This window comes from Odontesthes bonariensis, chromosome 4 (assembly GCF_027942865.1).
Source record: "Odontesthes bonariensis isolate fOdoBon6 chromosome 4, fOdoBon6.hap1, whole genome shotgun sequence".
Lineage (NCBI taxonomy): Eukaryota > Metazoa > Chordata > Actinopteri > Atheriniformes > Atherinopsidae > Odontesthes > Odontesthes bonariensis.
The window spans coordinates 31,997,503-32,020,316 of record NC_134509.1 but is presented as its reverse complement, the minus strand read 5'-3'; positions in this window follow the sequence as shown (position 1 = coordinate 32,020,316).

Sequence of the window (22,814 nt, the reverse complement as noted above, 5' to 3'; positions counted from 1 at the left end):
CGATGAATTTGTTCAGCCTGTTCAATTTTAACGCATTTAATACAACTTGCAAGTCAACTTGAATTGTCATTTACATGCCTTTCCTCAATTATATGGACTATACAACTTTGGGAGATTGTTTTTAATGTCTATTCTTTGAAATTAGCTAAAAAAAAAATTTTTTTTTAATCCATTGTTTTTTCACGTTATCTGCCCGTACCTCAAAATAGAACGTTGCGACTTCCGACTCATTTCGCCAGAGTGGGTCACATATATTCTTTAAACTGTAGAGAAGACTCAACACTGAAGTGTGAATCCCCATTATTTAAAAAAAATTAAAAAAGAAAAATTTTGATGTTAAATGTTACTGTTAAAGGTAGGGTAGGAGATCCTGGATTTTGAGTCCAGCGAAGCTGCATTTTGAAAATACACTGGTCAAAAGTCCCAACCCTTTTCTTCACTTTCCCCCCGAAGCCACGCCTCTAGAGTACATGAACGCGCACGAGCATGAAGGTGCACGAGCGCTGTTCTGACAGCAAGCATCGATCGTTGCCGTATTTAGTATTTAGTATATGATAACTATACGTTTAATAATGCTAGGTGCTAGCCAAGCTGGCTCTAGTTTAGCCTCCTGCCAAGCTTCTGGACGCGTAGTTCGTTCACGGAGCAGGGTACGCGCACAGGGGGAAGGAGGGGGAGGGAGGAGCAGATTGCAGTTTGATAGACGGCATCAGAATCCGATCATTGTTAACGGTCCGTTCAGTATGATTGGATAGTGTTTTTCCTAGATTGTACGTTCTAGAGGCCACTAAAACATTTCATATTTGTGTCAAAACTTTTAATTAATTGGTTGCAATGGGGGTGTGAAGAGTATTTCAAGCAATATGTAAAAAAATGTTCCAGAAAAAGATCCCCTACCCTGCCTTTAATATCAGGTAAAACTGTTGAATTACAGTCACTACTTGGAATCCTCTTTCTCTCTTTCTTTTTTTCTTTCTTTCTTTCTTTCTTTCTTTCTTTCTTTCTTTCTTTCTTTCTTTCTTTCTTTCTTTCTTTCTTTCTTTCTTTCTTTCTTTCTTTCTTTCAGTTCACCAGTTGCTCTATTTATAGGACATCAATAACAAGCTTGGAGATGGGAATTTCACGTACAGCACCTGTCTATATGTCGGCACCTGAACTAACGGGTTTTTCTTCATTTTTATTCTAAACTGCTCATCTTTTTTTTTTTTTCCAATGCTAAACCATGATGTGAGACTTGAGCATTCTAATTGCTAGAATTAGCCATGGACTGACATTGGATTCATTTTGAACTACAGTAAATTTCTAAGCACAGTCACATGACATTTTAAAGCACACCCTCTTTCAATTCTAAGGTTTTAAGTATCGGGACTAAATAAAAATTAACAGCTAGGTCTCAAAAAATCAGGTAAAGACATCCTTAGCCAACAACAATTGCTTATTTAAGTGTGTCATCATTCAAACACAAACTAAGACAAAATGTGAAAAAACAACACCCTATTGCTTCTATAATGAAATACACGTCATTGACTGATCTTCATTAAAGCTGCAGTCTGCAAGATTTGTTGTTGTCATACGTAAAGTCCTACTTTTTGGCATTTTAAGAAATTACATGATCTATCAGAACGCTTGAAGTTGAAAACGGTGACCTCTGTAGTCGCAAAATACAAGAAATGCTTATTTTTTAACCGAAAAATAAAAAGTTATTCAACTTCCTGTCCCGCCCCTTCAAAACACATGAGAACTCGTGCACGTAGACGTGCACGCCAGATGCGCCTACACGACTCCTCATTCATCAACTCACCTGTCATTTGCGATCATGGAAGACACAGTAAGTAGACTAGCCCGTAATGAAGTTCAATAGTCTAGATAAATAAGCGTGGGGATGAGCCTACCTTGTATCGCGTGTGCACAATCGGTGATTGACAGGCAGCAGAGCCCAGCTCGTAACCTGATTGGTTACCTTTTACCGGTCCGGTCTGCAATTTTGTAAACAAACCTGCTGGCTTTGGAGGGACCTAGCGGGACATATAGGGGACCTAGAGAACTCATTTTTTTTTGTATTGGGGTATTTAATGTACTACTTTCAGAATCCCCGGACAGTTCCAGGCATTATGCTTGAAAAAGAGTTGCAGACTGCAGCTTTAAGTGTGAGCACCTCACACAAAAGCAGAAGGTTTGGTAGTGTGCTGGTCTGGAGACTTTAGGTGTGTTTTAACGCAGTGCTAAAGAGAAATTACATCATAAATTATCTTAAAGAAGCCATTGTTGCTGCCTATCAATCTGGGAAGGATAATAAGGCCATTTCCAAACAATTTAGAGTCCAGTGAGAAGTATTCATCTCAAGTTCCCAGATACTGACAGCCTTCCAAGTTCACCCCAAAGCATAATGCTCAAAGCAGTTACAAAACACAAAGAGCTAAATGCCAGACTCTAGGACAGGCATGTCCAAAGTCGGTCCTCGAGGGCCGCTGTCCTGCAGGTTTTAGACGTTTCCCTGCTTCAACACACCTGATTCAGATGAAATGGATCTCTTCAAAAGATTGTTAAGTTCTGCACAAGCCTGCTAATGATGCATTGATCTGAATCAGGTGTGTTGAAGCAGGGAAACATCTAAAATTTGCAGGAAAGCGGACCCTCTCAGACCGACTTTGGACATCTCTGCTTTCGGACCTTGATGATAATATCACAAGTTAAGTCAAGCTCATCTGCCTCCTCCACCTGGGAACTGTACAGAGCCCCAAACCTGCATGGTGGATAAGCCGTTGTGCTTGACATTCAGGATGAGGCATAGTGTACTCAGTGCATGAACTACGTAAAATTGACCTTTGAAAGATAACCCAAATTCAGAGTTGAAGGGGCTGCACGGTGATGTTGTGGTTATCACCGTCGCCTCACAGCAAAAGGGCTCCTGGTTCGAGTCCAGGCTGGGGCCTTTCTGTGTGGAGTTTGCATGTTCTCTCCGTGTATGCGTGGTTCCCTTCGGGTACTCCAGCTTCCTCCCACCACCCAAAAACATGCATGTCACAGTGTGGAAGGTTGTTTCCCTCTATGTGGCCCTGTGATGCACTGGCGACCTCCAGGGTGTACCCTGCCTCTCGCCCAGTGACAGCTGGGATAGCCTCGGGCCCATAGCAGTCTATATGTGGACAAAGGACACAACAAGTTCACAGTAATCACTGTAAAACATCCACACACACACACACACACACAAAAGAAACTGACGAGTACCTGCTGTGGCGCTGGGAGAAGTAGCCAAAAGGAAAGAAGAACAGGTAGATATGGTACATTATCTGAGCCTCCTCTCTGCTGTTGGAACATGAAGAATGTACTCGTGAGTTTCCTTTACGGATACATTCTTGTTGTAAAAATCATTTAGTGCATTTAATCAGATTTGCTGATAGTATGCTACCAATGTGATACCATGAGCCTGAGCATTTCTAAAATGGAATCCATAACTCTTATAATGCTTGCATGATCAGTTTATAGCAGCTTTTGGATTTGAATTGGAATCTGATCTCATAATAAATGTTAAAAAGCCACTTTGGTCCACAACGCATTATTACACCTTCTTTACTCCAGAAACAGCTGAAGTTTGAGCTCATCTGTACGTTGATGTGTTATGTCTTCAGACATGTTTTAATTCGCTTCTCATGTGTTGCTGAGGCATAAACAAGTTTTCATGTCTTCACAACAACCATATCATCTTATTTAATTTTTTCTTTCCATATCTTTGTAGTGTTTTTGGCAGCTCAGAAAACAGCAGGGCAGAAAGCCATAATCTAAAATGACAGTCTGTTGTCTGCCTCATAGAAGAAACAGCAGCAGAGTGTCATTCACCACGTATGTGTTGGTATCCCTGTAGAGCTCACTTCAAATAGTGTAAAACGAGAGGTGAGAAACTCCAGCTGCGGGCTCACAAGAAAGCCAACTGCTCCTGAAACCCACTTTCTGTCACCTCTGTCCGGCACACAGTCAGACACACACCCAAAAAGACACACGCACATATGCACCAAAATGATTAGATATCGCCAGAGCAGGAGATACATGCTGCAGGCATCGAAAAATCTTGTTTTGTAGGGACTGTACAAGACAGATGTGTTAATATGGAACTGTTTACTAAAATGACTATGTTAATGTGACTATAAGATACAAATAAAATGAAATAAAAGTTGAGAAAATCTGATTATGCAACATTTTGACTGAAATTGATCAATTGTGGGATTCTTTTACCAAAACAAGTTCATTGTGAGATCAATACTCTCAATACTGTGTTCCTTTTTTCAGTATATGAGAGGGAAAAAAACCCTGATTGTTGAAACATCATCTTTTACGTCAGTCCACTCCAGCTCCGGTGAAGTTTAAAACAAGAAGTTGTTTCATAGGGATGATGATGTGGTAATAATTCCTCATAAAAATGTCTTCAGTAGATGACTTCTCATTTGTGGTTTACTGAACTTGTTTGCATGGATGGGATTTCATAAACCTGCGAGCCTTCAGTAGGGGGGTTCTTCACATCCTTTGCATTAAGGACTGGTCCAGGACATTTATCCCTGCTCACAGCAATAAGCTTTGACAATCTGGAAACAGTGTGAAAATGCTTTAAGCCACAGCAAGCTGAAACATATGTCTTAATGGGTTTGTTTTCAATTGCAATTCCTGATGCGTCTGACAAAAGAAAAATAATAATATGTGAATACGGGCAGCTTTGTTGAGAATTTGGCTGTATTCATACAAACCTATGCCTTACTGTGTTTACAAAAAGATGTAAGATGATGGAACTTTGAAGCATGTGCGGAGCGCCTTGGCCCATTAGTCATATACATATAGGTGTAAATCATGATATAGCCACTTTATCTAGGTGTGGTAGCCCAGTTTTGGGAAGCTTTCTTTTGTATTTCAATCAGACCAACTCATTTACATGCATTCAACACGATGATTCGATTTACAGAGACGGGATAAAATAAAAATCTGCCTGCTTTTTTGTTTTACTTCTTCTTTTGGTAAATGATCGGCTTTTTAATTCACATTCCAACCACATGATGTCCCTTTGGGACAAATTAAGTTTTATTAAATTAAATTAAATTATTAAGTTAAATAAAATTAGAATTCAAGTGGAATGAAATCACTGCCCTGATGAGTGCAGAACTTTTTGAAAGGGCACCACAGAGCTGTCTGAGGGGAATAATAATGGCAAAATGTGACATAACTACAAAACAAATTCAGAGAAGCAGAGGGCAATTATACAAATCACTGGCAGGAGAGAAAAATGTACAGGAGCTGGTCTGTGAAATTCATTGTGATTCAGTGAAGCCCAGCTGAAAAATGTCACCTATGCTGACAGTAACAATCCGGTACAGTCACTATATCCACTGTTTTGAGTGTTGACAATCTGCCTACACAAAGCATTGGTACATCTGAGGCTGGTGTGAATGTGATTATGGTTTTTACCGTATGGTGGTAAAACCCTGAATGCTTAGAAGTGTTTAACAAAACCTCAAATATCAACCTCATGATGGCACTATTGTCATACATGTGGCCACGCAGCTGACATGCCCAGTCACATGTGACATGGGGAATACAGCGGGCTATATTCTGACTTCAGAAATGTGCTGGCCATTATGGATAAAACTTAATTTATGAAATGTGTTTTTGGTGTGAACATGCTTACAGTGGGAAGTCAGAAATTAATTTCCATACCAGTATATTTTGTGTAAGTGGTTATTGCATCAGTGTGATGAAATATCTTTATTCATAAGGTATTATTTAAAGTTTAGGCAATTAAACATCATTGTTTGTTTTCACATATATAAACAGTGCCATGACTGGCACTGTTACAGTTTTTACATTTTAAAAACTGTAAATGTACTGTTTTAAACTGTAATGCTGCAAAGTTTAAGCAAAAAAAACCTGTCTATTAAATGATAATTATGTATGTTTCAATCTCCTTGAATCCCATTATGATTTATTTATTTTTGTGTCCTTCATGGGAATGAAAATATTCGATTGCTATTTCCAGGCAGGGAAAATCTTTTTCCTTACACTTGAAAGATTTCAGTTTTACTGCTTTCTTGATTTTGCCCAAAATTTTGTCCAAAAATCTGAAGCCTAGTTTCATCACACATGTAATAACAAGTAAATTATTATGAAGTGAAATATTACATGCCTTTTTGGAGGGAAAAAAATAAAAAAAAGAGAAATATAGGAGTGGCTTAGGAGGGGTTTGGGAGAGGGAGATTAGTCATATGGTAAAAGAAATAAGAAATGATGGACCAGACAGAAAGGGTGTAAGTCAGAGAGTGCTGGAGCTGAGGATTTAGACATGCACCCAGGGTGCAAAGCAAGTAAATACTTCCCCATCAACACTCTGCCCTTCTGTTTCTGTCTCTTCGTCTGATATTCTCAGTCAGTCTCAATGGTTGGCCTGCCATGAATGCTCAGATCCCCATGTGGTGTTCAGTGGGGGCTTCATCCTGCAGCTAAGCTGAAAAGCAAATGTGATTGAAAAAAAAGAGAAAAAAGAAGCAGGTTCCAAACAATCAGTATTCCCACAATGAGGGGACTGATGAATAGACTCCATGTACCCTTGTAGATTATTTTTTCTATAATGCCAAGAGAACCACTTGCTTCGTAGTAACCGTTGTCAAGGTGACCTACAGCTGTACATGCATATAATTCCTTTGTTATGCACCCTATAATGCTGGATCAGGTAGAAGTGTAACTGTTAAAAAGAAAAGTATTGTCACGTGTGTTTAAATGCATTACACAGTGTGCACTGTATTTGATAACTTGGGTCCTCTGAAGACCCCATCCACTTTCATGACATTGCTCATAAAACTCTGTTTAATCAGGTTGAAAGAATTCTGGTACGGCTCATTGCATAGTCACCATTCAGCATTAATGGACCCATTAACTCTGTTGGCAGTGTGTGACCATTTTCACGTCAGCATTCTCTATTACTCTGGCAGTGGTATCATTTCAGCATTCAAATACTTCAAAACCTAAAGTGAGTGCGCATAGAAGAGATAAAGTTGTTTCTCATTAGAGAGACAGACATTATGGCAGTAAACATCACATTTCATCCGAAATAAGAAGTTGTTACAACTCATCTGTTGTCCATAACCATTTACTCAGCACTGTTCGGGGAATCTTTCCTCTCAGCTCTGGGATGTTTTAGAATTACAAAAACATAAATCTGCTCTAGGCATGAGGCTCATCATCTCTAAGCTTTGACCTCCCAAAGTCTTCATCACTGCACAGAATCCATGTTCCAAGGGCAAATCGAGGATAAGCTCAGATGATATTATCTGCGAAAGCATGTTTGACTGAATTGGGGTAACTGACTCTGACTTGAAGAATGTTTGTGAAATTTTGCTTTAAAGAAAATCAATAACATATGATGTATTATAGAGCCGGAGATGATCACTACCTGGCAACATTGCTGTGCATTGTGCCCCACATTAGCTTTGCCTCCCATAACTCAAATCCTAAGCAGTTTTTCTTTGTACAATTCAAACCCTTATCTCCGTTTGCATTAAAGTGTGCCACTTTTTGTAAGTCAGACATATGCATGTCATATAACTTAAAATCTAATGCTTGTCACCATGGCAACAGTTCCCATTTCTGTCCTGTTATTGCAAACAGTGCTGGAGAGACCCTGATTTTAATATGATGCATATTCATCTCATCTGGTTGACACACAGACAGAGGCTGAATCAGAATGGGCGGAGATAAATGAGAGTATGAGGGGCGAAGGAATATAGATACTGCACAGACGCAGACTTGCATAGGAACAAATGTCCACGCGCTCTCAAACACACAAGGCTGCCTGCCAGGCCTCGGAGTTGAATAATTCAGCAGAACAGAGGTGTTACTGAGGGCAGCTGTTTGCAGAGTGTGCTCTATGAATCCCACAACATAACATTAAATTGCTTTGTCTGTCTGTTTGTCTTTTATTGTGTGATCACATTTTTTTCTGTAGCTATATCGGCTTGTAAACATGTCAACATAAAACCAAAAAAAAAAAAAAAACAACAGCAAAAACAACAAAATGAATACATGGCTTATTAAAAACACCAGTGGTTGTCACTGGAGTCTGCATCATGTGTTCATTTCCTGCTCATCTGCATCACATTGTACTAAGAACGTAGGTGCAAACAAGTATTTGGGGAACAAGCCAAACCACTGACATGACATCATGGGGGACATGTAACTGAGTATATTTACTTAAGTTCAATACTTAAGGCATCTTAAAGGGAGAAGTGACTGGTTGCAGCTGAGAAAGGAATGCTCATAAAGGGGAATTGATTTCTCATAATAGCCCAGTAAGTGTTCACATACTGAAGTTTTAGCATAAGCGATACAAAATTGTTGCAAACTGTGTTCAGTGTCTCAGAGAGACTGTCCTCGACCAAAATATTAACCCAAGTATTTACTACCCCCTGCACTGTTTGCATTGTGTTTTTTCCCCTTTCTTTTCTTTCTCATGTTAAGCTCTTAAGTTAACTTATTATCTTCTTTCATATATTCTAATATTATGTTTCAATACTTGCAGATTACAATTTGGACTTTGAATCTATGGTGTTGCAACCCCCATCTCCTGGCACTGTACTACTGTATGGAATTCAATGACACTTAAGGTTCTGTTGTATTCTATTCTATTTTATTCTAAAACAGCCTATAATTACATTTACATTACAAAATGCTACCTCTAGTGGTCATGAGAGAAACTGCACATGGATTGTAAAAATTGCGCCTATGAAGGTTAGAGTCAAAATCATGTCGTAAAAAGACTGTGTTTTAGTCCTAACTACGAATGTTGTTTTCCAACTCCACTCCAGCAGTTTTAGGACCAATGAGGATGTGGCAAGTGTAGTTTTGCTGTAACGTGATGTGGTACATGTAACGCATGAATGACTGAAAACACTGTGCATTACACTACTGGTAACTGGTTTTAACAAAAAGTATTTAGTGTTGCAGCCATTTGGAACTATTTTTAACTGTAGATCCTTTGGAAAGCATGTTCAGCAGAGGGTGCAATTAAATAAATAACTATGCCATCCACCACAATGGATTTTTTTTTTCACAAAGGGTAATAGGGTATGTCAGACTTTAAGAACAATGCACATTATCAGGATAATGCATTTCTTATTTTCGGCTTTTAAATAGGTCAGTAAACAAATAAAAAGGTAAATAATGTTCCCTCTTTTCTTTTTGGGTTAAGAAAAACAAGATTTTCACAGCTGACAACCACTTAACCTGATCCTCACCTCTGAGGATTTGTTAGGGTTGTTTAGATATGTGTCAGTGTAACTGTTGACTTACACAGTCCAATGAACAGGGATAGATCAGAACAGAAAAAGCAAGAAAATTAAAGACACAAAAGGGAGAATGAGAGAAAGGCAAATTGATATATTGAACTTGGCTACAGAAGCATGTCACTGAGCTATCAAACGATTAAGAAAAGCACAGATCAGGACTTATTTGAGGCCAGTTAGCAAATCATGCAACATTTACTGCTAAAGCAGGAGCGAAAGGAATAACAAACAAATGGGTCCTCACTGTCAAATACAGTTACACATGTTTTTCCACATAGATAGGGACACAGGAAATTGGTTTAGAGATGTGATCAAAGGAAATTGGAAACAACATCTTTTACAAACAAGGAGATAGAAAACAAAATGTAAACAAAGGGCTGGTGCAAAGCAGCCGAGGAGAGAGAAAGATGGAGGAAAAGAAAATGGAGGAGAGCAACTTTATTCACACCGAAGATGCAGTCCGGTAAAAGTAAAAGTACCTGTGACACAAAGAATGAATTCCTTGTATTTGTCAGAATTGACAAAACTCTTGCAACAGCTGGGAGGCATTTCCTTGATGGCATTTATCTAAGTGTTAAGACTCTTCTGAGGGAGAGGACAGCAAAAAGAATCAGATATGGCTCAGCAATGTCATTTATTGCTTAGAAATCTTCAAAGAGTGAACAGAATAGGAAAACTACAAAGGAAAAGAGGCTTGTGATGGCTGCAAAGTGAAAAGGCAAATAAAATCAAAAGATGACTAACAGAACTATATGATATAATGTACATGATGTAAGACATGTGATGAGGAATTGTAACATTTCTACATTTTCAAGGCCCCCAAAAGTTTCCATTTCTATTTTTCACTTAGCTACAACTTGTAAGAGTGACAAGGGAAACAACCCAGTTTGGAATATTTTGGACATACGTGCTGTGACATGATTTTTAAAAAAAATGGAGATTGGCCTCCATTATCTAGGTTTGGATTCTTCAGTTTGAGCTTAACTTTTCAGGCAAAACCTTGGGTTTTGGCTTATAAGCCTCTCGTGATTGTAGAGAAAAGTGGATCATTTAACATTTTAGAAATTCTTTTTTCTTTTGCTTGGGTGTACCAGAGTGACAGAGATAGATAAAACAATATATGCCTTAGCATATAAAATAAATAAACTGTAAAAGTTGTCCCTTCATACCTTAAACACATCCAAGACATCAATACACATAAACAAAAGCTTCAAATATCTCTTTGATTTTCTTTATGCCGATCATTAAAGAGGACATCTTGATAAGGAGAAGCTGATGCTACAGAGAGATGATAGCATATTTCATATAATTTGGAATTCAATATCAGGATTAATGTCAAATATTTTGGAGACATGGTGAATGATGAGGGCCAGCCGAGCTTTATGACACTGATCAGCAGGGGTCAGTGAAGTCCTGCAGTTTGATTAAGTATGTAACCTGCTGGAGCTGTGAGGAGGAAAGGGGGGTATGAGGGGTATATGGTGTCATGCAGACTTTCAGTCAGCCCTGAGATAGAAAAGAGACACTTACATAAACTCAGATACAAGCCTGTCCATGAAAGACATGTTTGGCAGGATAATGATGTCACATCACGGGCATACTGCTCTGTATCTCGTGGTCATTTCTAACACACTTAGTCTTTGTCTCCTGTTCTTTCCGACTCTCACACAAACACGCACACACATTTATTAATATTTTTTAATATTTGGCTTGATACTTTCTGGAAGCCGTAAGTGAACCACAGATCATGGTCTATTACGCTGTCTATTCAACTGTGTTTCATATTGTTCGCTCAGCTGAGTGTGAGTCAAAGTTATTAGATATGGAAATATTGGAGTCTCTTGGCAAAAACATGAATAAAAGAAAAAAGAATTAAAAAAAACAAAAGTGAAGGGCCTAATACCACTGATTTTCCGGTTATAACTGGATAATCAATGGTATTAGGCATTATTTTTCCCTCTTTCGTTTTTTCTATCTTCATAATGAGATGCAAACAACTGCTATTATCTTTCTCACTAAAGAGTCACCTATACAGTATGCTTAATATGTTGGTCTTTACAGTGCAGGTCATGCTGCTGCCCTTAATTTTCAGGGGCACCAGATGGTACATCAACAGGAGTTGGCCTGGCCACAGGGCCTCCATCCCACTGTCATACATCACCAATGTTCACCCTGCTCCACCATGTCATTGCACTTGAGACAAGGCTCATTATGAGACAATAATGAGTTGACAATTACAGTGTGTATCAAACTTGAACCATCTTGTTGCTGCAGATATCATTAAAGTAAAGCCATGCAACACAATACTTTAACTGTAATCAGGCATTCCATCAAGGTGGTTATTAAATATTTCCCAACATATTCAACATATGGAACATGGACACTTTAAAAGCCTCAGGACTCTAAATTAATATCTATTGTATTTAATATGCTTCTGGCAAGTGGAATTTGTGACCGGGGTCTGTGAATGTGTGTTTGTTTCATTTGTCTGAGATTGGCTCCAGCAACCCTGTATAGAATGAAGCGGGCAAGGGAAATTAAAAAATGGTGATAATAATCGCTATAATAGCAAGCTTATATCTACTATTTGCCTAAGCTGGAAACAAATGCCATGTCAGATTTACATTTGACCAAAGTAATCTGTGGGAACCTTTAACATTTGTGCATTTGGCATAATTATAATAAAACAGATGCAGAAGATAAGCTACAACTTGACACCAAGACAGAAGTCCTAAACTTAATCAAACAAAGATTATTCAGGGCACACGGGTTCACTGCGTCATCATCACACAAGGGCAACATTTTCCCCGTCGTCATGGCTCCAAAGTGCAGTTCCATTATGATTGCCTTCCTCAGTCAAATAATCAGCTTCGTTTAAAACTGCAACTGCAGCTGTGAACATGGCAGAAAATGTCACCATCACTCGTTTCAACCCTGTGCTGCCTATTTCAGCTCACGTCTTTAACCTCCCTTTTGATAGCTGGATTGGCGGTGATGACAAGAAATTACAGAGCAGATGACTACAGACTCTTAAATGTCAAGAGAGACAGTGGGGTGAGAGGTAAGGCAGTAAAAGAGGAAAACTGTGTGGATGTGTGTGCGGAAAAGTTGAACCCTCCAACAGTAACATATCACCCATGTCAACTCAGTGAGAGAGTGGGGAAGGTTTATGTCAAAATCCTAATTTCATAACTGCAGCATCATCTGACAAAATCCCATTCAAGTTTCTTAAAGACATCTGTGGTGTAAACTCAGCTATACTACTGTACTTATATGCATCAGAAAATCTTAATGTTTTTTCACACAGTCCACAGGATGAGACATACTAAGGTTAACAACCCGACTCTGCTTACATGCATGTAAACTGGGACATGGTCCATTTTACTGGCCAATCTCAGCTGTAACCGAGGCTCTACTTGACCGTGCATCTAACAGCACCGGCTGTGTGACCATTGGGGTAGAAGGGAAGCAGGCTAAAATAAAAAGAGTAAGATGGCCAGACAAGTGGAGACACTTTCTGTAGGCAGAAAGATGCAGAGAGAATAAAACTTCAAAACAAAAGTGGTAGAAAACAAAAAACCGATCAGGAAACTGCCCACAGCATGCTCATCTGCCCATGGTTTACTTACACCACTAATAACTAGGTGCTGGGAGAGGGATGTATGAAAGCAACTGGTGTTATTTTCAAAATAAGAATAATGGACGTGTAAAGACAATTATAGACAGAAAATTCACTGAATGGAAATTACATTGTTAGATTTCTTCACAGTCTTATTTTCAGTTGACCAGCATCCGTGCTCTTAAAGGATAAGACCGGTTTTTTGACATTGGGCCCTTGATTTCACATTATAACATGATGTTCTACTCACCCCTGCTTGTTGTTGAACATTTGGAGCTGTTCCGAAGATATTCGCGAGGCGTCTGGCTGCTCTCTTGAGATATTCGGCCATGAAACGGTTTCCTATGGGCAAGCTTATACAGGCACAAACTATGCTGTTTATAATTTATTAATTACTGTACATTAGCACTGATAACGTGGAGGTGCGTCGCTTACTTAAAAAAATCCGGGTTACTGTAATTTTGATTTTTTTGTCGTAAAGTGGGTGTTACTGACGTCCTCGTCGTGCTACTACCACAGGCAGCCCACAGACCTGCTGCCTATTTATTCATTCGGCTAAAATTCAAAATTAGTAACCCGGATTTTTTTAAGTAAGCGACGCACCTCCACGTTATCAGTGCTAATGTACAGTAATTAATAAATTATAAACAGCATAGTTTGTGCCTGTATAAGCTTGCCCATAGGAAACCGTTTCATGGCCGAATATCTCAAGAGAGCAGCCAGACGCCTCGCGAATATCTTCGGAACAGCTCCAAATGACCAACAACAAGCAGGGGTGAGTAGAACATCATGTTATAATGTGAAATCAAGGGCCCAATGTCAAAAAAACGGTCTTATCCTTTAACAAGGAAAGATGTTTTTTTATACCAAGTAAAGACTTGCTAAATGTTGGACTTTGACACTGCAGGTGGTTTATTTTGAGAAGAGAATTGTATTTACAGCCAAATCGTCCTGCCGATATACCATCTGTGCTGGTGCAGATCAGACACAAGTCCAAATTCTTGCTTTACAGCAGACCAAAAACACAAGATAAGCTAAGTGAATGCAACTCTCACAGGCCTTGTTTTGTGTAAATGCAGCTGTCAAGAATTCTCATCAAATCGGGCTAAAGCCCCATGCACCCATTATAATTGGCCATTAAAGTATCATCACAAGCACGTTTCACTACTTGCTGATAGAGAGATAGCCACTTTGCCACAGAATGTAAGTTTTCTAGGAGAGTTCAGAGGCCTGCAGCCTCCCTGGAGCTGCTGGATGATGAGGCAGCTCTCTCTGCCATCGCAACCTAGTCAGGGTCCACTAATCGGGGCTTCAGAGCAAGGGAGCTGGCACTGGAGTGGATCCAGCTCCTCCAAAGACAAAGAGGACCATTGTACGTGCAAACTAATGCAGCTACTTGCATATCTGTGTGTGTGTTTTCTTTTATGATATATTGTGCATGTGGCATGATGAATAATACATGTGCCAACAAACAGGTGTCTAGCTGTCGTGGCTATAATGTGACTGTTGACAGATGTTTCACGCTAAATGTAAGCACCCACACAGAACCTCACATAAGGACAGAAGTGCTGAGCTATTGGCTGGCAGTCATTGAAAAATGCAGTGCTGCTGAGTGCAGAGCGACCTCACCACTTGGCCCGCCAGCCTTACTGCAAAGCACCATTTAACCGTGTGGGACTCTGTTTGTGTGTCTGTTGGTGCACATGAACATTGACTGTGCATGATTACAGGTAAGCCAACTCTGGAGGTGTTGATGAGTTTGTAGTTGGCTGCACTATGTGTGGGCAACATTTTATGAAGTGCCCATTTAAGTATCACAGAGAATCTTGTTGATCTAATCATCCCCATAAATACAGAACAAGATAATCTGCTAAGGGTAATCCCAATCTGTAATAAAGTATTGAGACGTACTGTATATACACAGCACTACAGATTCTTCACATAAAAAAAAAAGAATGTCACACCATTCATGGCAAATATTCATCAATAACTGAGCTATGAAGCAGTAAAGCACTAATTTATCACACTCTATCTATCTATCTATCTATCTATCTATCTATCTATCTATCTATCTATCTATCTATCTATCTATCTATCTATCTATCTATCTATCTATCTATCTATCTATCTATCTATCTTAAAATGTTGTCATTGTTCAGCTGAATGGGGAAACCAGTACAATGTTTCAGAGGTGTAAACCAAAGTTCCTACTTCTCAACTACACTGAAAACACAAAAGTACCCCACACAACCCAATTTCAAAATTGCCAAAATATCCCATGGGCTTTTATAGACCAGTTGTGAATAAAAATTAATTTAGAGACCATCTGCTAGTACAGTCTCTTAAATGTTGCTGTGTTTTTGTTTGTGGAATATTTACAGTAGCCTACTTGCCCGGGGTAACAATTATGCTGCAACGGCTGATATATATTCATACATTCAGAACTAGTGTGGTGTCTTTCTCTATTGCAAATGGCTCAGAAGCTTACAAGGGATCTGTCCTGGCTGTTTTTATTCTCATCACATGGACATAATGGCAATACAATTATCTCCTGTCTTATTTGAGTTTGATATTATCAATATGCTGCTCGTTCTTGGTAGAAACCCGTTTCTTTCTTCTCTCACTTGGACAAATTGATAGTATCATGCTTTCATACAGTGCCTATTACTGAGGTGTTTAAAAATCAAAATCCTCATTTTTCCGTCTTTAGAGATGCCTTTCTCACTTTAGTTTTTCCAGAACTATAATTTCTTTCTTACTTTGCATATTTATGGGGGAACGAGAGATAAAAGGGATGTGGGTCTGTGATCTCGGAAAAAAAGGGAATGATGAAAAAGAGATATATTACAAATAGCGGAGGGTGTACCTACCCTAAGCATTTCAAAGTCTTGGATGATCAATATGCGTAGTACAGATGAAAGAGGATCTGAACCTGATCTATTCTGAGCATTTCATTGACCTGTTTCATATTTGAGGGGTGTGGAAGTCTTGCAAAATGCCCTCCACTACTTAAACTGCCCTGCATACGAATACCAGGCAGCTGCAAGTAGAGTCCAGCCATTAAAAACCTTTCATACCTCACCCATCACAAAAAGACATTTTGCTCTAAGTATCTTGCTACTGTGCGCCAGAGATAGCGCACAGTTTCACACTCTTTTGACTGCAGTTTTCGAGAGTGATGACTGGCCTTTAGAGTATGGACATGGTAGTCTTTATTTATTTATTTTTTTGAGAAAGTATGGGGGTTTGGGGGGGGTGTTGAATTAATCATTCTTTTGGTGGTCACTGATTTTTAGCCAAATTTTTGACTGACCACTTCATATCAAACAAATTCCATTTGAAACTTGTCATGCCAAAGTGTAAAAAAGTGAAAATGAATCTGTGTGGTTTGCAGTAAAGACTCTGAGGCAAAGTGTTCACTGCTAGAAAGGTCAAAAGGTTTGGAAATAATTTTTGGTCGCTTACTTTGTTATATTTTTCTTTTTTATAATAAATTCACACACATGCAGCCATGTTTGTATGTGACTTGATTCAACGTGACATGAATAGTCCCATTTTATGGGGACATTTCACTTTCAAGGTCACTGCAAATGACCAGAACCACAAGTGGGAGGAAATGGGGCAAAAGCAGACTAATTAGCAAAGATACCCCTGCTGAGGCTTTTGAATGGCCCATTAGACTGACAAAGTCTAGCTTTCATTCAGCGTAATTCAGCACCATTCTTGATGTAAAAAGAAAAAGAAAAGAAAATCTTTCCCCGTAGACTGTCAACAGTGATTTTAACACAGTTTGAAAAAAGACGAGATCTTATTTTGAATGACCTTTCTTTTAATGAACATCAGCAAAACTACACAAACTAGTATATCTTACTGTGATGATAATATGGTAAATAGAAAACACATTGCCAATGACTCACATTGTGTTCAGACTACATACATAATGCCATTACTGTAGCTGCACTTTAGCACTCTGTCAGAGGGTGCAGGGGAGTGCACTTCTGCATGTTTCGTTCAGGATAAAACACGGCTATGAATATTTTTCTCAGAGCTTTAATTAATGTAAGTCGTGTTGTGTGCTGAAGAGAGCCGTGCAGTTACACAGGTTGTTGGACAGAGGTGCCATCGCTTAAAAAGCTGACTTTTTACAGTGCAGTGAAAAACATTAGGTTTGCTCCTCTTTCTATGGAAGCTTTGGTTTTGACTAAAAACTGGCAACATCGACACACTGACTTTAGCTGATTGGTAAGGGAGAGTCAACAATCTCTCCAAGACAAAAAGTATGAATTGAACACCAAACTGAATGGTGATACTGTATCAAAGAGATATTTTTTTTCCTCTGACAGGGCAGCTGAGTTAACAGCTACTCTGTGTGTATGATTTGTAAAACATCTAATTCACTTCAGCAATGGGAGAGGCTATCGTTCATAGATTTTTATCTGTTTTATGGAATATGTGCTCGGGATTACCGTGACAAAAGAACAATAATCATAAAACGTAGAGGGAACTTAAAAGAGGTTAGTCCGCTTGGGGTTGGGCAGCTCACCGGCAATACCTTTGAAATACAAAAATATGGCATGTGTTTGTCCCTTTCAAAGGTTTTGCTTTTCACTCCCTTTAAATGTCTCGTTCTTTTGGGATTAGACTCATGAAATTGTGAATCACAGCTGGTCAGCGACGGGATACGCTGACCAACCACTGTGTCTCATAGCAACACAAATGTGATTCATTAAAGTAGAACAGTAAAACAGTAAATAACAGCTCTGACATTTTTTTAGGTGTTCTCAAAATTCCTCCATCCAAACTGTGCTCTGACACTGCTGTCTACTAATCCTGCCTAAAAATAAGGAAAAACAAAATCAAATGAAATAAATACATTTAAAAAAATGCCTTTTACCAACATGATGGGTGTGTTTAATTAGGCAAACTTTCTTTGGTTAGATACTAGCGCTCAATCCCTAAATTGGCTTTCCCACAGACACAGTGATTCTATATTTTATTTCTCCAAACCTTCTAAGATTTTTGTTTCGTCTCTTTATATGGATCTGTCATTTAAACATTACTAAATATTGCTTCACGTTGCCTTAATCCTTCTCTCTGTAGGTTTGCTCCGGACAAGCATTTGTTCAGGATGCTTCTAATAAAGATCAATCATGTTCTCTTGTGTCATGCTGCTTCCTAATCATCAATGGTCCACAGTGTTCTATTCCGTGGGACCTATGACTGGTATAAGGACCTGATGTGAAAATAGGCCACTGGGCATTGAGCAGACAGCATGGACGTGACTAAAGTACACAACAGCTGCTTTTTCCTCTTGGGTGAGACTGTTTTGCAGGCCACTTGACCTTCCTTGTTTTGTTTGCAGTGGAGAGGGGAAAGGGTGGAATACGGTTGTGATAAACCACGCTGTCACCTTCCATGTGTGGTTTGGGGATCAGCGGTTTGTAAGATAAAGAAAGGCTGAGATACTGTGACTAAGTGCACTGATACTATGCAGCATGCTCATCCATACTGCAACCATTTGGAGTGGAAAAGTGAAGCAAGAAACTGCATCTCCCTCTTAAGACAAAGCCTCCACTGAAGCTGATGTTAAAAATGTCCTACAAAAAACGTTTTGGTTGGTTTCTCTGCAATACATTTCCCCAGTTAGAACATCTGGATTGGGGTGAAGTTTATCAAACTCAATTTAATTCTGATTAAAGGTTAAAATGACAGTATGCCAGTGTGTGAACAGTAGCTGCTGAACACTGAACTGCAGGCTTCAAAATCTATAGGTGACATTCATCTTTAACATTTAGTCTATGGGTTCATCGCCTGGAGGCGTGCGTTGATCTTCGGTGTAAATTTGAAAGACTTAAAGATTTATTGCAGCTACAAATGGAACCTGTTCAGCCGTTTATTGTCTGAATTTGAATGTTGACGCATTGCAGGGTGAAATAATTCAGAGACAAAATGTTTATTGTTCTCTGTTTTGTTGTATAAATATGTTTTAGGTTACGATTTTATCACACTCCTGAAGGTTGTCTACTGCACCATCCGTCTATAAATGTTGTTTAAGAAGTTCTCCAGATTATGTGAACAAAATGATTCCACTGCAAGAAAAAACAAACAAACTATTATAAAAAAAAAACCATCTATGTGAAGAGTTGATTTTAAAATAACGTCTGGTACTTGCCACCTCGTACAAAGTCATCCCAACAGAAGACTGTCTCCAAGAACACTGACACTTCTGCAGAGGCCTCTTCCAGCTGTTCATAAAGAGATTGAACAAATTGGACTTACCTTGGAACATCTGAGCAAATATACAATTTACCTGTGACTGCAAGGCAAAGAGCAAACCTGATGGGAGAAAAAGGTGCTCTGGACAGACAATAGAAAGAGTTGTTCGGCCACAGTAATGCTGCTGAAAACCAAGTCTGCTTTTCAGGAGAAAAACCTCTGTAATATGCCAGTGTAATTACATTTTTTACACACAAATTTGATGTCTATTTATATTTTGTTTGATATTTAACTGTTCAAGCCCATTATTATTTTTTAAGGTTGTTTGAGAAACCACTTGCAGAATAGATTAATTCCTGCAGAAGAAGCCCACAAAAAAAGGACAAATTTTTCAATTTGAAATGAATTATTTTCTCGCATCCATTAGTTTTTTTCAGAGGCTATTTCTTGCAGCCATTCCTACATTACAAAAGATGGGTCTGTGAGAGCAAAACTGACCTGGTTAAGATGTGGTGGCTAACAAAGCAAGAAAAAAGTCAGTTTTAGTCAACAATATGTGAATGATGATGATTATAAACCAAAAGGGAAAATTCTTCTTTAGTCAGAAGAGAACCACTCTGTGTGCTTTTCAGTGATCTTCATGTATGTTCAGCATTAAAATGAGGGCGCTTCATTAAGCAGGACAGTTTGTATCAGTGTTTTGTGGTTTTTGGCCTCTAAATCTAAAAGGACTCTTTTCAAATAATCTTTTTTACACTTAATGCAGTATAATCATAGTGTGCATTTTTAGATCATATAATGCCCACTAATTAGTCAAAAATACAAAACCTCTTTTAAAAGACATTTTTACACAATGTCCCAGTTCCTGAAGTATCCCGAAGTACGCCTGTGTTGCAAACTATGGGGTAAAATGAGCAATGATGTGTGGATTTCCATTTTAATCTGCCAAAATCCCAAAGACTCTAATATCTGTCAAGTATAAATACTGTCATCTGGGCTAATTGAATGAGACTGTAACAGAGTAAAATTTATTGACTGTCATACGGTAAATGGATAAGTTTGAAACCCTGCTTGCCAGCACTGCATACATTTCAGCACTGGTGTCTACAAAATGGATTGACAAATTAAAGGAAAACTATGAACCTTCTCACCCCCATGGCAGACACAGCCTGTAGAAGCCATAGGTGGCAACGTGCTGGCATGGTCTGCGTACACTTATGTCCTTAGAGGGATGAATTCTCCACATCGAAACAAAGTTGTTCTGCGTGATCACCAATGATGACCTTTCTATCCTGATGGGATTACAATGTCCCTTTCATAGCGTACCAAGTGAAACTGATTAGTGCAAATTATAAGAATCATGGGGCTTTCAAATTAATCTGATATCAACCCGGGAGACTTCGGACCGATATGCTTAACAACATTCTTCCCATCACCAAAACAAGCACGAACACAGGAAAAACATATTTATTTTCTTCAATAGAGTTCCAAAAATCTGTACAACACCTATCAATGCATATTTCATCAGATGTGGCAGCACCTTGTGGCCTAACACCAAACTAAGAGACTAAATGTTGATCATCTCATTATCAGTCATTTGCATACCCACTCACCATCCAGTTTGCAGATTAGTTTTCTTATTCCACAGCCTTACACTCCTTTCAAAAAAATCCTTTTACCCAGAGAATATCTGTTCATTTGATCAGGAACACCCACAAGGAAATAGTCTTGGGCTTCCAGATCTATCTCACTCTCTATCTGCATCTCTCTCCCAAGCACGCACCCGCGCACATGCCACCCTCCCAGTAAAATATTCATTTGCAACACCTCAAAGGCCCTTTTGCCTCCCACCTGTATCCTCCACCAGAGACATGGACTATGGATATAAAGACAAACCATGTTAAAACTATCGCTTCCTGAATGTTGGTTACATCTATGATAATTCGTGACTTCTAAAACATAATCTTTGTTTTAACTCGATCATTTGGACCTAGAACGAGATCGTTCAAGAATCACCGGAGAGCAGTCGGGGACTCAGAATCCGTGGTGCGCAGGGATGAAATCATCCACGGAGCCCGTCGATGTGCTGTGCGCAAGGACTAAACGACTGCTGATAAAGCCCTCAGCTCTGAAATATTCACCAGGAACGAACAAAATAATCGCAACAGGCAGGTGAAATCTGCTGTACTTCACGTAGTTCAACAGAGTCAATTGGATTTACGTTTTTTTTATCTATTCAATCGCATTTGCGCCAAATTGATGAATTTCCGGAGTTTGCACTAAAGAGTCCGGTGCAGAAACGGCAGGTTCAAACCAACTGTCGGCAGGAGAAACTACTTTGGCTGCGTTAGAAGACACCCACTGAAGAACACTTTGGCTCGTATGATTTGATGTGGAGAAAGAGCGAGCGCACACAGGCATACCATACACAAACCCTTCATGTCCTCAGAATGTTAAACCCTTTCTGAGGGCTTCTGAAATTTTCCAATTTTGTGACACAGACCTGCCTGCCACCCTGATCAGCCAACCTCTCCAATCACCGGGACGCAGCGCGTCAGATTGAGTTGATGGAGACATTCGCTCCAACTGTATTCGGTTTCTGGTCCCTTTGTCACTTTTTACGGTTGAAGTTTCGATAATTACAGTTGCTGAGATTTTTGAGGAAAGGAGGAAAGAGAGGAGAGACACGTGGTTTCCCAAAGCGCACCGCTAGGGTTTTGATGCGCGCCGGTGTCCAGTTCATCAGCCTCTTTTCTCTCTGCGTATGAACTGTAATCGTAATATAATCTGTGCACAATTATATGAAAATGACGAGGAGGGTGATAAACGGGAGTGCTTTGAACACAGGATTGATCCTGTATGGATATCTGCCTTAGGTTTGAAGTGAAGTCTTTGGGATATCAAACCTCTCCAACGGATACGCAGCAGGCTCCGGAGTTATCAGGAGCAGGAGAAAAGGATTTGAAAAGAAGAGCTTATATTTGCGGATTATAAGGCTTTTTCTTCTGCTTAATAACTGTGGACGCGCAGTTCTTTGATGTCTGAAAAGGTAAGATAGCATATTGTCACTTAAATGTCACTGTTGTTTTTATCAGTGTTATCAGAACAAGATTTGGCATTTAATGGGGAGAGCACTGGTGAACTGTGTTGAAATGTCGCTGATAAGGAATATTAGATCAATCATATTGAGATCTATCTAAAGACGAATCAATTAGGTGTCTCATAGAGGCTTTATTTAGTTGTATATGAGCATTGCATCACTTTTTAACATCAGCGTGATATATTTGTTTCGTTTAGCCTTCAAAACGCTTAATGAGTAGACGTCAAATGAGATATTCGATTTGCTCCGAAAAATCGGGACAGCTTGTGCACGAAGACTCCCCAAAAAACAAAAATAAATGAATTAGCAAAAAATATTGTCTACATTATAATACCTAATAATAACCTTGTGGTTTGTTGTGTGGTGTTTCAAAGATGTGTTTGAAATTGAAGAGAACGACCAACTGGTTTGAATCAATTATAGGTAATTTTCAATTATATTGGATGCTCGGTACAAACGCGCAGCGGATAATAGAGTTCTATTTTCCACATATCACTTAGGGTCAACAGGTCTGAGGGCACGTCTCCGTTTTCTTTCCGCACATCGGGACTCCTCTGAAGAAAAA